Source organism: Castanea sativa, chromosome 5 (genome assembly GCF_040712315.1).
Source record: "Castanea sativa cultivar Marrone di Chiusa Pesio chromosome 5, ASM4071231v1".
NCBI lineage: Eukaryota > Viridiplantae > Streptophyta > Magnoliopsida > Fagales > Fagaceae > Castanea > Castanea sativa.
This window is the reverse complement of record NC_134017.1, coordinates 50,413,847-50,430,264: the sequence shown is the minus strand read 5'-3', so window position 1 is coordinate 50,430,264 and position 16,418 is coordinate 50,413,847.

Genomic DNA, 16,418 nt, shown 5'->3' with positions numbered 1-16,418 from the left:
TTAAAATAATTAAAAACAATACTTTTCTCATGTAATAATAAATTTTATTAATCAAATTTATTGTAAGACCGGTAAATTATATGGAAGGAAAAAAAAAATCTGGGTGAGAGGTTTTTCCTTCTCTTCTTTTTTTTTTTTTTTTTTTTTTTGAAGTGTAAATTGCAAGTGAAGATTCTTTTCTTTTCTTTTTTTTGGCTTTAAAAATTGTTTAGCCGTTCTTGTGGCTTTTCCCCAAACAATTTGCTATTCACACATGAAAAATAAATCTAATTTCTTCATAGTAAAAAACTACTCAGACCGGATCGTAGCCTATGTCTGTCTTTCAAATTTGGTGCGGCCAATTTAAGATAAAGAAGTGCTAAACGAAACCATTAAAAATTAGATAAAATTATACTGTAATACTTACATATTTACATTGTATCTTATTCCCACCATCACAATTTTTATTTAAATATAATTTGAGACCTAAGGCAAAAAATTTAACAGTTACTTTTATATTTAAATATCATTTAAATAATGTATAATTTATTTTTCATCAATTTAGTTATTGTTCTAAATTATTTTTTTAATATGACTAATTCACTTAAGTGATGTTACGGATCTAACAAAGAGGTGTTACGTCCACAACATTTTTACAACAAATCATAGGTGGTTAGTTGTTATTTGTTCAAATTTGAACCTAACACTAAGATTACTTTTTTGCCCCAACAATAACAACCAGTAACATCCTGTCACTTAGGATTTGTTGTAAAAATGTTGTGGACATATCATTTCTCAACAAATTTTACTGTAAAGGCCTTAAAAATTGACTTGTCATTAATTATAAAAAATTAATTCAAACATTCATTTATAATGAAAAATTACCCGGAGTACCATAAATGCGTAGTCTCCCTCTCACATGAACGATGGATTCCACCATGAATTTAATCAGTGGGACCCACCATTCATGTGAGAAAGGGAAATACGCATTTATGGTACTCTGGGAGTACACAATAATTTTCCATTTATAATATTGTTTAAGTGACATCAATCATATTCTTGTCACATTAAAAGAAACTTATTCAGACATTCAATGGCACCAACATATTCTTATCCTCATCAAAAAAAAAAAAAAAACATATTCTTATCGTTTTTCTCCAAAAAAAAAAAATCATATTCTTGTCACATCAAAAAGAAATTTATTCAAACATTCGTTTATTATATTCTTTAAGTGGCACCAATCATATTCTTGTACCATCAGTTCTTAAGCTTTTCAAAAAATTTGTAGCAATTTCAACATTTTCATTTTCTTAACGGTGATTTGGTTGGAGTGCTATTGTTTTATAAATTTTGTTAGAAAAATGCTAAAACTACTACAAATTCTAATACAAAAACAGAAATTTTACAAGTTGATGAGAAAAAGAATGTGATTGATGGCACATTAACAACTATAAGATAATAAATAATTATTTGAATTATGTATTGTAATTAATGGCACAACAACTTATAAGACCAGTACAATAAAATTATAATGGCCTAGGCCAGAGAAGGGATGAAAATGGCCCCATTTTGTATCAAACAAACAACCTTGCCAAATAAAATTTTAACTAAATTTTTGTTACAAAGTCATTTTTCTATCTATTTTACCTATATACCTTTTTGGATATGTTCCTAACAAAATTTCTATTTCCTTCTTTATTCTACATAATATTATTTTTGTATCTCAATCATCTTACAACCGAACAAAACTAATTAAATAAACTTACACACACATTGCCACACACAGTGCATCAACTTACACCATGAAAGTGGGTTATATTTAACTCAATTGGTAAAATCTCTAATGGTTGAATAAAAGATCTGAAGTTTAATCACAATCATCAAAAAGAGACCTCATACGTTAAAACTCTATCAAAATAAACTTACACCACAAAAAAATTTCACCCACCAAGTATAACATATTTTTAGAAGAAGTATAACATTGATTGCTCACTTATTATGTCATCCTCCAATTTTATCTCCTACTTTGGATAATTTTATATTTTTAATTACTTCCCAAATTCCTTCTCCATAATTTCTATTTGTGGTATTATTACTTCACTCCTATAGGTTCTTTTAGTTGGAAAAAAAATGTTTGAATATGATGAATTGTCAACGAATTAGAATAAAAAATGTACCTCATAATTACTATTTATTTTTTTCAAATATAATTTAAAAGAAATATGAAAGGGTTGAAAATATGTTATGGGATGCAACCAAATAAATATAAGGGTATAAAGGGAAAGTTGTTCAAATTAGGTCATACTAGGTTGTGAGCATTAAGATCGGCCCAAGACATTATGCATAAAGGCCGAGACAATTATAACCGCACTACAATAGGCTAACCCACCTCCTCCCAATGAATTGTCCCATCAATAGGCTGTTTTATTAGCTAAAAATGGTCTAATAGGATAATAATGCCCCCTACCATGCCACACGTATTTTTAAGGGTATAAATACCCCTTCCCCTCTCAACTGGGAGAGATAAGAAATAACTTATCTCATTTCAACTCCTCTTTCCAAAATTAACAACCAACTTGAGCTTTGAAGTGCTTATTATCACACAGTGTGGCATTGTTCTCCTTTTGTGCAAGACCCTAACATCATGCAACATATGCCAACAATCAGTTGTTTTCTTCATGTTCTTTCCCCCAAAGATCATGTTTGGTTGCCCAGAAAATTTTTTTAAAAAATCATGATTTAATTTTCTTTACTTGCATTTTATTAAACAACCAAACATGCAAAAACAAATAAATCTCAAAGAACAAACCCATATCCCAAAAAAGCCAAGCCGACCACGTGACCCACACCAACAACAACAAAAATGACACACAACAACAACAAACCAAATAGGACCGAGGAAGCAAAGAAAAACGACTAAGCCTCCCACCTTCTCTCTCTGATGCCACCGGCCGAGTCTCCTAAAACCTAACCCACATCTTCTCTAACCAATGATCCATCCCCACGGAAACCCAGATTAACCTAGCCATTATCTCCACTAATCAAATAATCAAACCCACCATCACCATCGATCAAATTATCAAGAGAGAGAGAGAGAGAGTAGGATTTAGAGAGAGAGAAAGACTGAGATTATGAGAAAAACAACTTACCGCCGCTAATCAAACCCACCACCACCACCGGTGGTTTTTGGCAATAGGTTTAGATATCGGCCTCTTACCGATTCCAACTTTCACCGATCTCAACCTATCTCTCTCTAAACGCATATCAAAGCCAAAAGTATTGAGAGAAACTCCAAATAGTTTAAGACGAGAAATAGAGAGTTTGATTGAAGAGAGAGGGGGGAAAGGAAGAAAAATGAAAAAAAAAATGAAGTTATAGTTTTTGCATTTAAAGAGATAAATTTAATTTTTGTGATGTTGTGCTTATTGCCAAGAAAGTTTAGGAAAAGTAGAAAATTTACTAAAAAAATTTCTTAATCTTTAAAATTGAAAAAGTATTTTTATTTATTTTTTTATTTAAATTAATTAAAATTATGATGTGGCATTATTCAAATGCAAATGAAAAGTTTTTAAATATTATTTTAATGGCCACGTCAGCATATAGTGTCCTAACTGTGCACTCTGTCTGCCACGTAAGATTTTCCCATTAGTGAGATGATGGTATGGACTAAAATGGTAACGGTTTTCAATTTCTAGGGATTAAAGTAGATGCTTCAAAAAAGTAGGGACTAAAATGGGAATTGACTCAAAATGTAGGGACTAGAAGTGCATTTTTGCCAAGAAAGAATCAAGCATCATCCTATTGCAAAAGAACGCACTATTGAAATGTTAGGAAATTTTAGAGGCAGTCTAAACAAGGGTTCAGTAATAACACTAGAAACTTGACATGTCGAACCTCTTGCATAGCCCAATGCTCAAGCTACAGGAACCGCAATGGCATTCCCAACTTGAAAGTGTCTCTCTTTAACAGGACCAAAGAGCTTGTAATAATCTAGAAACCCTCAAGTTTGACATTGTCGTGTATTGTTAGTACTCAATACTCTATTTTGTATAGGGTGTAGAAACATTCAAATCAATCAATGTAAAATAGAAAAAGTAGCTAATATTGTACATTTAACCCCAAAATTCTCACTCATAAGTTAAGCTAAGGTTGTGCAAATTTACACCATTGTTACAATAATGGTGTAAATATACGCGGTTACTATAGTTTTGTATCCTAATAATTTCATTCTTTCCCTCTCCCTTCCTTGTTTGTGTCTTTTCCCCCCACTCTCTTCTTTCTCCATCACTCTATCTCTCTTTGTTTAAACAAAACAAAACATTTCTGCACATGATATTCCAATCACAAAATCAACCCAAAACAAAGGAAAATAAAATCCAAAATCAACAGTTAATTAAACCAAAAATAAACTCAAATCCACCAATAAAAAACCCAACCTTCAATGGAAAAGCCACCTAACCACCACCACCTAACCACCACCACCATAACCCATTATAACACAAGTTATTCCATCACAAAATCAACCCAAAAACAAAGGAAAATCAAATGCAAAATCAATGGGAAATCAAACCAAAAGTCAACCCTAAACAAAAAACTCAAAATCAAACCTTCGAAGGAAAACCCAACAATTAAAAACCCAAAATCGAACCTTCAACTAAAAGCCCATCAACCCAAACCCAAACCCAAACCCAAATCATTGCCATGTATGCCTTAGCTGACTGTTTCAAAGAAGAGAATTAGTGTTCTGGCGTTAATGACTCTATGTGAGAGAGATCACAAAGGAGAGAGAATTTGAGGGACATGGTTGAAAGAGAGAATTGAGAGGTGAGATAAGTTTTTTTATTAAAAAAATAGATGAAAGTAATAGTAAAAAAGAATGAAAAATATTATTTAAATAAAATATAAGTGTAAAATAAATAATATGATGTGGGTAGTTTTGAAAATTGGTTGTGTAAGATATAAAAAGTAAGCTATTATGCTAAAATAGATAGAAATTTTTAGACTGATTGATGCGAATGTTCTATGATCAATTAGTTGAGGCCATGCTTGTGTAACAACTGTTGGCACAGTCTCATCCCACCATAAATAAGCCAAGATGTTGAAAATACATATGTGAGAGAAATCTAATATTGATAAAAATGACCAAGACGAAAGTTAAAATAACATAGTTGAGCCCAAATTCATAGGCTTAAGTCTTTTGGGTTAAGTGATGTCTTTATATGCTATATTAACTACTCAGTTGGTGACTCCCTAACAAGTGGTATTAGAGCTCATGGTGGTGTGCGACAAAGATGGCAAGCCTAAAAGGCCCACACAAAAGTTCCTTGAGAAAGGCCCAACAAATGATTATTTTCTAATGGTGCTAGATCACGGTGAAGCACGCAGTTCCAATGGACATGATTGTGTGGGCTAGTTCTAATGGATGGGCGTGTGGAGTTGACACGTGGTTCCTATAGATGGTGTACGAAAAGCCTGTGGATAATTTTCTCGTGATGGAAAAAAGCCATAGGCAAAGGGGAGCTAGTAGAACTTATCTGTGACTTATAGAGAGGTGGAGACTCACACGTGAGGACGAAATTGCTAGGAATACACATAAGTGAAGTCCCACATTGAATAAAAATGATAATGATTAATATAACATAGTTGGGTCCAAACTCATTAATTACTTAGTTGGTGGCTCCCTAAGATGTTACAAGTGGTGTAAGAGCTTATATTGTCCCTAACAAAAAGGTTTTAATGAAGACCCATTGACAAATTCTTTGCATAATCTGGTACCTATCAACACAAAGACACTAAAAAAATCTCTAAAGTTTGCTCCTTTTTTAAGGGATCTCACAAACTCTTTGCAAAATTTGGTACATATCAACACAAATATAAAAAGTTTTCCTAACTTCAAGTAAATCCTCAATCCATTTTGATCACATCAACTTTATTATCAGGACAAACATAAATACTAGGCAAATCTCTAAAGTTTGCTCCTTTTTTTAGGGATTTCAAAGACATGCTCATAGTCATCATTGTTCAATTCTAGTCGAAGATGATTACAAATGACACATTCTAATGGTTTTTGCTTTGGAGGACCCAAGAATTCATCTCTACCTAATCTAATAAGCTTATGTGACGTCGTCTTTTGAGTTGTATTATAGGGCATTTCATCTCAATGTTCATAATTCTCTACAATAGAAAGGTTAGAAATTGCATATTTAAGCAAAAGTTTTTCTTCCAAATTAATATTACGGCCTTCATCGTTAGCAATTGTGTTCATCACAAACTCCACCGAATTAACCTCCTCTACAATAACATCAAGAGTAGGAAATGGGAATTTAGGCAAATTCTCAGTAGATTGTGTCCCCATGAGAAAACATGAGAGTAGAAATTAAGGAAGCCTATATACACCCACTACCATCGCTACACACGCGGAATTGAGAAAGCCCATATGCATCTGCTATCATCATCTCTATCTGGACTTAATAGTTCATGTCAATGAGACAACCTAATGCATAACATGCAAGAAAACCATTTGCAAACTTGACAATGTTGATCACATTTTCTATTAAAGAAAATCTTGGCTTCATATACTGAACTAAATCAATGTAAACAATGAGTTGTTTATTTTTTTTCTTTTTCCAATGGATTATCTTTATTCCTAAACCGATTTAAAACCACTTATACCTTGACAAGCAGGCTTATCAAATATTAATCAACATCACACGATATATGTGATAAATTTTTGACTTGTAAATGTTAGTGACAAAATCCTTTATAGTTTTAATACAATTCCCCAATCCTTTAATTAACTATCAAGAGTCGTAATTAGCTTTATTATTTTTCCAACAAACGATAAGATATAATTTGCTATAATATATTGTTAGTATATTCACCACTTCAAATTCTTCCTTATCTTCCCCATCAACCTCATCACTATCACCATCATCATTAGTACCATCATTAGCAACATTTTCTTTTTCAAATAGACCCATATACTCTTGTGAAATATCATTACTTTTAATTAGAGAAAAATAACAACATAATTTTTTTTCCATTTTTTAAGCAACAATAAAAGTCATCGGCATATTCATTATTGACCTATGTCTCTAGATGCTTTAACTTAAGACTTTCACAAGCATACTTGATGATGCATAAAAATCGTCAGTGAGTTGATTGTCCACACACATGTCAATGGGGGCACCTGAAGAACAAAAGAGAAGAACCAATCAAAGGGCACCAATGGGGTACTGGTCAAAGACCCTCCGAAGGTTAAGTTAGTGATAGAAGAATCTTAAAAAGCTCAAGAGTGCAAGAGCTAGGGAGGATTCACGTACCTCAAGAAAGGTTAGGTTGGAGGTTTATATAGTGGTAGAGAGCTGACTCGAATCCCTTGATACGGGGGAGATTCCTTGTAGAGAGAAGGGTTCTCAGATATTCAGGATTGCCTTTCCATGTATAAGAGATCCGATTGCGCGGCAAGGCCTTTGGTCGTGATGCGTAAGTAGTTGTGTGAATGGGTCCAACGTAAGCCGTGGGGAAACCCTAAGGATGGATTGTTCGGATTAGGAATCGTCTTGATCCATCGGCCCCAGAAGGATCGTCCCTCGTGGGGACTAGTCATCTCTCTTAGGGATCGATCATCCCTTTCAGGGATTGATCATCCCTTGTAAGGACCGATCATCCCTTATAGGGGCTAATTGTCCCTTTCAGGGGATTGATCTTCAATTTCAAGTTTAGCCGTCCCTTTCTAGGGTTGGTCCAAAATTTTCCTCATCAGCTGCCCCCCACTCTATGAGTGGTCGGGATGGTCGACAAGTTGCAGAGTTGTCATAAATCCCTTGCCTTAATGGCATGCATCACAAATAGGGGTAATTATGTCTTTTCGACAGGGCTAATGACACGTGTCACTTTTTGACTTGTGGAATCAAGCATCATGATGCTTCGTTTTTCGTGCCACATCATCCTATAAATAGCCCAATGTTGTTATTGTCCTCATTACCTGAAAGTTTCCCATCTCAATCCCATAGCTTAATCGTCGGTTTTCTTACTTCGTCAGTATTCTAGCTTTGTTGGTTCCATAGGTATGCTTCATTGGTTTTATCTTTTCCTTTCTCCACTCCTTCATTTCTTCTATCTTTTGTTAGTTTGTATACGTGGGAAGTAGAGTAGAATCTTAGTTTTCAATCATCGCTTGTAGGTGAAGGATGTCTGGAGATAGTGAAGTAACGAGTGAGCGTACCTTGTCAATCCGCATGGGTTCGGATGATGACTTGTCTAGTCATTCTAGGCTTGAATGCTCGTCAGATGATTTGTTGGGTTCTAATAAGGAGTCAGCATTAGACTCCTCGTGGGAGGGAGCCAGCCCTTTGGGGCGATGACCACGAAAGGTTATTCTGCCCGACGATTGGTCCATTCATGACTTCCTTGTCAATATGAGTGATGAGGATTTTAGTAGGCTGAGACCCCATTTTCAAATACCCGACAATATGCCCATTAGGAAGGGTGATATAGGGGAGAAGTGTTATAATGGGAGGTCGTTTGACGTAGGTTTTTATGAGACTACCTTCATAGCGGGGCTTTGTCTGCCTCTCTCCACCCTGCATCGTCAGTTGGCCTCTTACTTGGGTGTGTCTGTTAGTCAGATAGCCTCGAATGCTTGGAGGATCTTCATCAGGACTGAGGTGTTATGGGGTTAACTCAGTGGGGGGAAATTGCTCCCCCACTTTGGAGGAATTTTTCTATTGTTACAAACCCCAAGAAATTCCCTGATCCAAGGGTTTTTACAACTTCGTGTGTTGTTGGGCTGCCTTAAGGCTGATATCCAACATGCCCGATTCCAACTGTCAGTGGAAGGCTAGGTTCTTCTTCGTGCAGGGGGTTAATTGGGTGTGTTGTCCCAATGAGTGGGATAGTATAAGGCCTTTTTATGACCACTCTTGGGGGCAATTACTTAAATCTGGTGAGTTGTCGGGTTCATCTGAGTCGTTAGGCCTGTATGAGTCGTCGATCAACACTTATTGTTGGACTAACTCAATTTTTGTTTTGTTTTAGACAAAGCTGGCCAAACGATCCATCCTGACTAGGAGGCATTTTTGGAGAGGGTTTTTAAGATACCCTTCGAGGAGAGGTCTTGGAAGAAGCTTGTCAATTTGGACACATTTCATGCCTACTATGGTGGACCCGTCCCTTCTGAGGAAGCCCGACTATTAGACCACTTTTCGAGAATTCATAAGTGCTTACTTTCTTTTTGTCATGCTTACTTTGTTTTAGCTTGGACTTGCGCACTCTCTAATTCACTTGTCAGTTTCAAAGATAGAGTCGTTGAAGAACAAGCAAGTAGAAAAAAACAGGCAAGAGGAGATTAAGAAGGCCACCACCTTGAGAGCTCAAGGTAGGGGATCGTCGGCCTAACCCCCTCATGTTTCCAAGAAGAGGAAGCACACCTCTGATGCTCCATCATCGAGCAAAGGTGTTAGTGGCTTGTCCATTCGTCCGGAGGCACGTGAGGTAGCTGCTGACGCTTCTCGTCATGAAGTCAGGAAGGGTCTTATGACTTCCTAAGGCCCCATTGTTCTTCCTCATTTCCCTTTGCTGGTGAAGGATAGGGAGTATGTTATGGATACTGCCCGTTCCATCATTCGGGACGCTGACTTAGACGAGTGCTTGGAGCATGAGACCGATCCTTTGGGTGACTCCAGTCTTCATGATACGATAAGGGTAAATGTTTCTGTTCCATTCACCCCTTTGTTGTAGAGTCATCCCTTTGCTTTCATCGTCCCTTTCTGACATTAAGTCATCCCTTTTTACCCAAGGCTTGGTGAGGATGCGGGCTTTACAGGTCCGTTATGCATCTTAGAAGGCATCTATCAAATGCATGAAGGAGTGTATAGGGTCCGAAGCAGATGCCTTTGAAGAAATTGAAAGAATCTTCTCGGACCGTTGGCTAAGAGGTGATTGATCTAAAGGCCAAGTTGAGCGAGATGACCCATCAGGTTGACAATCTAGCGAAGGAGAATGCCAATTTGAAGTCTGAAATGGCTACATTCCATGAGCATATGGAGAAAGTGAGGGATGAGGCCATTGAAGAGGATTAGGGGTCCCAACCCTATTTCAATGAAATGGGGAGTTATTATGGGGATGGGTTTAAAGACTTCTACAAACAAGCCACCCTCATGTTCCCAAACTTGGACTTCTCCCAAATCCAGATCAACCTGACTGCCCCAACGACTCCTGTTGTTGAGCCAATTCTCGATGACGTGGAGACCGACGAAGAGGTGGTGTTGACCAACGGGCCAAACAGTGTGGCTGACGATCCTGTGAACCCTCAAGTGTAGACCGACAACCCTCCTGCTGATCCTTGAAAATTTTATTTGTACTCTTTTCTTCTTTTTCTTTTGTCAGCCTTTTATTTGTAACTTAAAGACAATGATGGCCCTTTGTTTTGGGTATTAACTTTATCTTTGCCCTTTATTTTGGGCCGATATTTTACACTTCAAAGCTTCGCTTCATAACATATTTCATGCAAGTGTTGATGCTCGTCTGTTTACTTTGATTTAATGTTGAATTGTCAGTACGCTATAGTTGAATCATCAGTTTGCTATAATTAATTATTGAATTGTCAGTTTGCTATAATTTATTATGGAATCGTCGGTTCGGCAGTTTCTATCTCATTGTTGTGTACCAAGGGTGATGATTCGTCGGTTACCTCATCTCAACCCTTCTGCCCCCCAGTCGTCTGGTCTTTTGAGTTTTGGCAAAGGTTAAGTATGCTTATGCCCATCCTCTAGGTAGGACTTAAGGTGTGATTAGGTGCACGAGGGCATCCTTAATCGTTGGTCCACCCCTTAGGTAGGAGTTAGGATTTGATTAGGTATTTGCTTTTCACAGGTCTTTCCTTATCATAGATAATAATAGCTTTATTTGAAGATAACTGAATAAAAATGTTGATAACTTGTTGTTTGATCAGCCAAACGAAATAGGTCTGTTAACTACTTAAACAAAACTTAAAAGAAAGCAATAACATAAACAATAACATGAGTTGTTGTTGGTGCACTAATGATAGTATCTCCTGAGGTGGTCAATATTCCAAGGATGGTGAAAGCTCTATCCATCGAGTGTCTCCAAGTAGTAGGTACCCAGCCTGTTGCAATCAATGATTTTGTATGATCCTTCCCAATTAGGTCCTAACTTTGCACGGGATTTTTGGTGGCCGTGGTCACTTTCCTCAAGACAAGGTCCCCAATGCTGAAGTGTCGAGGCTTCACCTTGGTGTTATAGTGTTTGGCCCTAGGGTCTTGGTATCGGGCCATTTGTTGCTCAGCAGCCACCCTTACCTTGTCCAGCAAATCCAAGTTCAGATGGATCCCCTCTTCATTCTTCCCTTCGTCATGGTGGGCTATCTTGTAGCTTGCTATTCCCACTTCCGTAGGGATGACAGCCTCGCTTCCGAATGCTAGACAGAACGGTGTTTCTCTTGTGGGTTTCCAAGAAGTTGTTCTATATGCCCATAAGACGCTTGGTAGCTCATCCGGCCATTTCCCCTTTACCCCCTTTAGCTGAGTCTTGTTTAATTTAAGCAAGGATCGGTTTGTAACCGCAACTTGCCCATTGGCTTGTGGGTGGGCAGGTAAAGAGTAATAGTTTTTGATCCCCAATTGATTGCAAAAGTCTCTGAACGCATCGTTGTTAAACTGTTTGCCAGTGTAAGAGACTAGGACCCTAGGGATCCCAAATTGGCAGATGATACTTTTCCAGAAAAAGTTACAAACATTCTTCTCCGTGATGGTTGCTAGTAGTTCTGCCTCTACCCATTTAGTGAAGTAGTCGATCCCCACGACTAGGAACTTGAGTTGTCGCATTGCCATCGGAAAAGGTCCCATGATATCTAGTCCCTATTGAGCAAAAGGCCATAGGGCATTCATTAGGGTGAATGGTTTGGCCGGTTGCCTTATGACACTGCTGAAGCGTTGGCACTTGTCACATGCCTTTACGAAGGATTGGACATCCTTTTGCATTGAAGGCCCTCGTATGAGCTTGTGGACCAATGATCGTGCCCTTGAGTGGCTTCCGCACACCCCTTTATGGACTTCGCTCATGACGTAGTTCGCCTCGTCGAGGATCAAGCACCTTAGGAATGGTCGGGAGAAACCTCTCTTGTATAGTACATCCGCTATAAGCACGAAGCGTGCTATGTGAACTTTCAATAGTCGGGATTCATCATGGTCTTCGGGAAGTGTCCCATTCTTAAGGTAAAACACAATCGGAGTTTTCAAATCAGCGCCCTTTGGAATCATCTGTATCTCCAATTCCTCAATGGTAGGGGACTGTTGAATGAAGGATAGGACCCGTCAGTCGACCACAAGGTGTTCTGCGGATGCAACTTTGGCCAATCGATCGTCATGTTCATTTTCTTCTCTCGAGACTTGTAAAAACTTTACTGCAAAGGTTTGATTCGTTCGTCTTCTGACAAGGTCAAGATACTTTTTCATTCGTTCGCCCCTTGGCTTTGTAGTCCCCATTGATATGCCTAATGACAACCTGGGAGTCGCTATGAAGGACGACTGCTGAGGCCCCAGTTGCTTTGGCCAAATTGAGCTCTATGAGAATGACTTCATATTCGGCCTCATTGTTAGTTGTTGGGAATTGGAGTCGGATGGCACATTCGATGATAGCCCCTTTGGGGGATTGAAGGACCACTTTGATGCCTCCAATTTGTTTGTTGGACGACCCGTCCGTTTGAACCTTCTAAGGGGTTGCCCCCTAGCCATCAGTTTCGCTCATTGTGAATTCTGCGATGAAGTCAGCTAAGGCCTAAGCCTTGATCGCAGTCTTCAGGTGGTACCGTATGTCGAATTCGCTCAGCTTTATTGCCCATAGAACCAATCGTCCGGTAACTTCTGGTTTATCCATTGTCTTCTGAAAAGGCTTGTCCATTTGAACCACTATGGTATGTGCTTGGAAGTATGACTTGAGCTTGCAGGCTGCTGTGATCAAAGCAAAGGCTAACTTCTCCATAGGTGGGTATCTTGCCTCTGCCCCCTTGAGTGCTCGGCATGTGTAGTACACTGGCAACTGTACGTGATCCTTTTCGTGGATCAGGGCCAAACTGACGGCCGTGGGAGATGAAGGAAAAATGCATGTGCGCAACGGAAAAATAACGGATCTACTTCATTCATAAAAGTTAACATGTACTAAATAAGTTTCAGAACTCAAGAACAAGAGAGTGTACCTTGGAGCGGTGAATTACAAAACTGGAGATCAAAATCGCTTGGGAACACTTTCAATCTTCACTCCAATTCCACTAACGCCCAAGATGTGTGGTCTCTCAATCAGTTCCAAAGGGAGAATGTCAAAGTATTTAATACTTACATACACCACTTCACAATAGTGTTCTTACAAAATTCTCTATTGAAAATTCTGTATGTTTCTCCTTTTGTGTCTAACCGATTATCTAATTGGGCTGGCCTTTTGGGTCTTTCCAATTGGGCTTAAGTGTGTGGCTTAGAGTGGGACCAAAAGGGACCAATAAGACACTAGCTCCAATGGGCCTTGGGCTTTTCTATCAACTCTTGACAAATCCAAAGTTACCATTAACTATATTTAATACCACTATACAAATATAGTTGCACTCTAGGCCTTATCTATAAATTATATCCCAAGATTTTATTGTACATGCAACCTCTTCATAAAATATTCGTAATAATACAAAGTCATAAATGTAGACTGCCACTTTGTAAATTATTACATCTTAATTCCTTGAGTACCCAGTTTAATCATTTAAAGTTATTCATTATATATATATTTATGAAATCCAATTCCATAAATATATATACTTTAGTAACTCCTTACTAAAGTAGTTAGGCCTAACTCTCTGAATAACAATCCCATTAAACTTATCTCAAGGGAATATTTTGTATCTCCGTTAAGAGACTATGAATTCCATCTTGAGAATATATGTTTCATCAACACTAAATGTGGCTGCCCAACATACTGAGGTTTTGACCGTTACTTTAGATCTCACTCCTGATATATCAAAGCAACCTACATTTCATGATCAAGTCCATTATTCTCTTAGGATTAAGAGTTCATGCAAATATAAGTCGTGAGTTTATTATTCATATGACAATCGTTAGAAGAATAATAAATCTCACACCGGTCCAGTTCAATATGTTTTAACTTTTAAAACATATCAACATATCAACTAGAAATCTCTATTTCCATGATCAAGACAAATCATCTTAGTTAATATGTTATAGTCTTCTCAGATTAAATTTCCAATTTCATCACCGACTACGAACTAAAATTCTGAGTTTACAAAGAACTTGTGATTTATATCTTCTGTGTCTTTTCACATAAATCACATACTATGTATCTCATGAACTATATGATAATGTCCCAATATTCATGTTACCATTATTTTTAGATAATAATAAAACAACTTTATTAAACACAACATTAAGTCATACATAATAAAATACATAATAAAATACATAACATCATATAATAGGATTTAAGGGCATTAATCCTAATAGGAGATACAGCCAAATATAGGAAGAGATCTTTGCCAAGTTTAGATGGACTTAGGAGTGGTGGGGAGGCTAAGTACGCCTTCAGTTCTTTGAATGCTTTCTGACATTCGTCGATCCATTCAAAAGCTTTCCTTAGGATCCTGAAGAATGGTAGGCATTTGTCCATTGCCCTTGAGACAAATATATTGAGTGTTGCGACTCTTCTGTTTAGGCTTTACGCCTCTTTGAGGTTCTTCAGAGGGCTCATCTTTAAGATCGCTTGGATCTTATTGGGATTTGCTTCGATACCTTGTTGGGATACCATGAAGCCAAGGAACTTTCCCGACGATACCCGAACGCATATTTTCTAGGGTTGAACTTCATTCCGTAGAGGTGAAGAGTCCCAAACGTTTCCTCAAGATCATTCAAATGGTGATCCTCTTCTTTGCTTTTCGCCAACATGTCCTCTACGTATACCTCAACGTTCCATCCGATCTGTAGGGAAAACATCTTGTTCACAAGCCTTTGGTATATTGCCACTACATTCTTTAATCCGAAGGGCATGACCTTGTAGCAAAAAAGGCCTTGGCTAGTGACGAACGATGTCTTCTCTTGGTTCGATTCCTCAAGCTTGATTTGGTTGTATCCAGAGAAAGAATCCATGAAGCTTAACAACTGCTGTCTAGCCGTCAAATCCACGAGGAGATCAATTTGTGGGAGGGGGTAGCTATCTTTTGGGCAGGCTTTATTTAGGTTAATGAAGTCCACACACACATTCTCCACTTCCCATTTGCTTTCTTGACCATGACCACGTTGGCCAACCCTTCGGGGTAGTAAACCTCTCTAATGAAGCCTACATTCAACAATTTATGGACCTTTTCGGCTATGACATTGTCCCTTTCAAGGGTGAAGAACCGTTTTCTTTAGCGGACGGGTGGAAAGGATGGGGAAACATTGAGCTAATGGACCATGATGCTCGAGTCGATCCTTGGTATATCTTCACGGCTCCAAGCAAAGATGTCCAAGTTGTTTCTTAGGAAAAGGATCAGCCTATTCTGAATCGAAGGGTTGGCTTGCATGTCAATGCGAGTGACCTGATCTAAGTGTCTTTTGTCCAAGGAGATGGTCTCTAATGCCTCTATCGGTTCTACATTTACTCGTCGCTCCTCAATGTTCATGGTGGTTACTCATTTGTCCATCTCCAACATGGCCACATAGCATTCCCAAGCTGCCACCTGATCTCTTCGAGTCTCTCCTATCCCATACTTTGTTGGGAACTTCAATAGTAGGTGATATGTGGATGCGATTGCCTTCCATGCGTTGAGATAGGTGCCAACGGTGACCGGCAATGTGACAGATCCGACGGGTATGACCTTCGCTCCACCAAAGCCCACTAGCGAGGCGTCAAATGTTGTGAATCATTCTTTACCGACCCTCATTTGTTGGAAGGCTGGATAGTAGAGGATGTCAGCTGAGCATCCGTTGTCCACTAGGACCCATCGAGTATTGAAGTATACAATGGTCAGATTAATCACCAATGCATCATCATGTAAGTGATGGACCCGTCGGGCATCCTCCCCAGTGAAGCTGAACATCGGGTCGTCCATTCGAAAAAGCTTGGGTGGACCATCGGTAGGTATGTCTTCCTTGCTTTCTTTGAGGATCCGATCGTTGTGCCTCCCCCGACGATCACTCTTATCTCTCCAAGTGGGGCCCTAGGTCGCTCCTCAACTCATCAGTTTGGTTCTTGGTCCCTTGGTGGGTTTTCTCTTGTCCTTTCTCGCCTTACAAACCACTGCAATTCTCCTTGCCTAATGAAGGCTTCTATCTGTTGCTTTAGGTCATAGTAATTGAGGGTGTCGTGCCCATGGTCACGGTGGAAGCAGTAGTACTTATTCCTCGGCCTTCTGTTTGGGTCACCCTTTAGCTTACCGGGCTATGCCA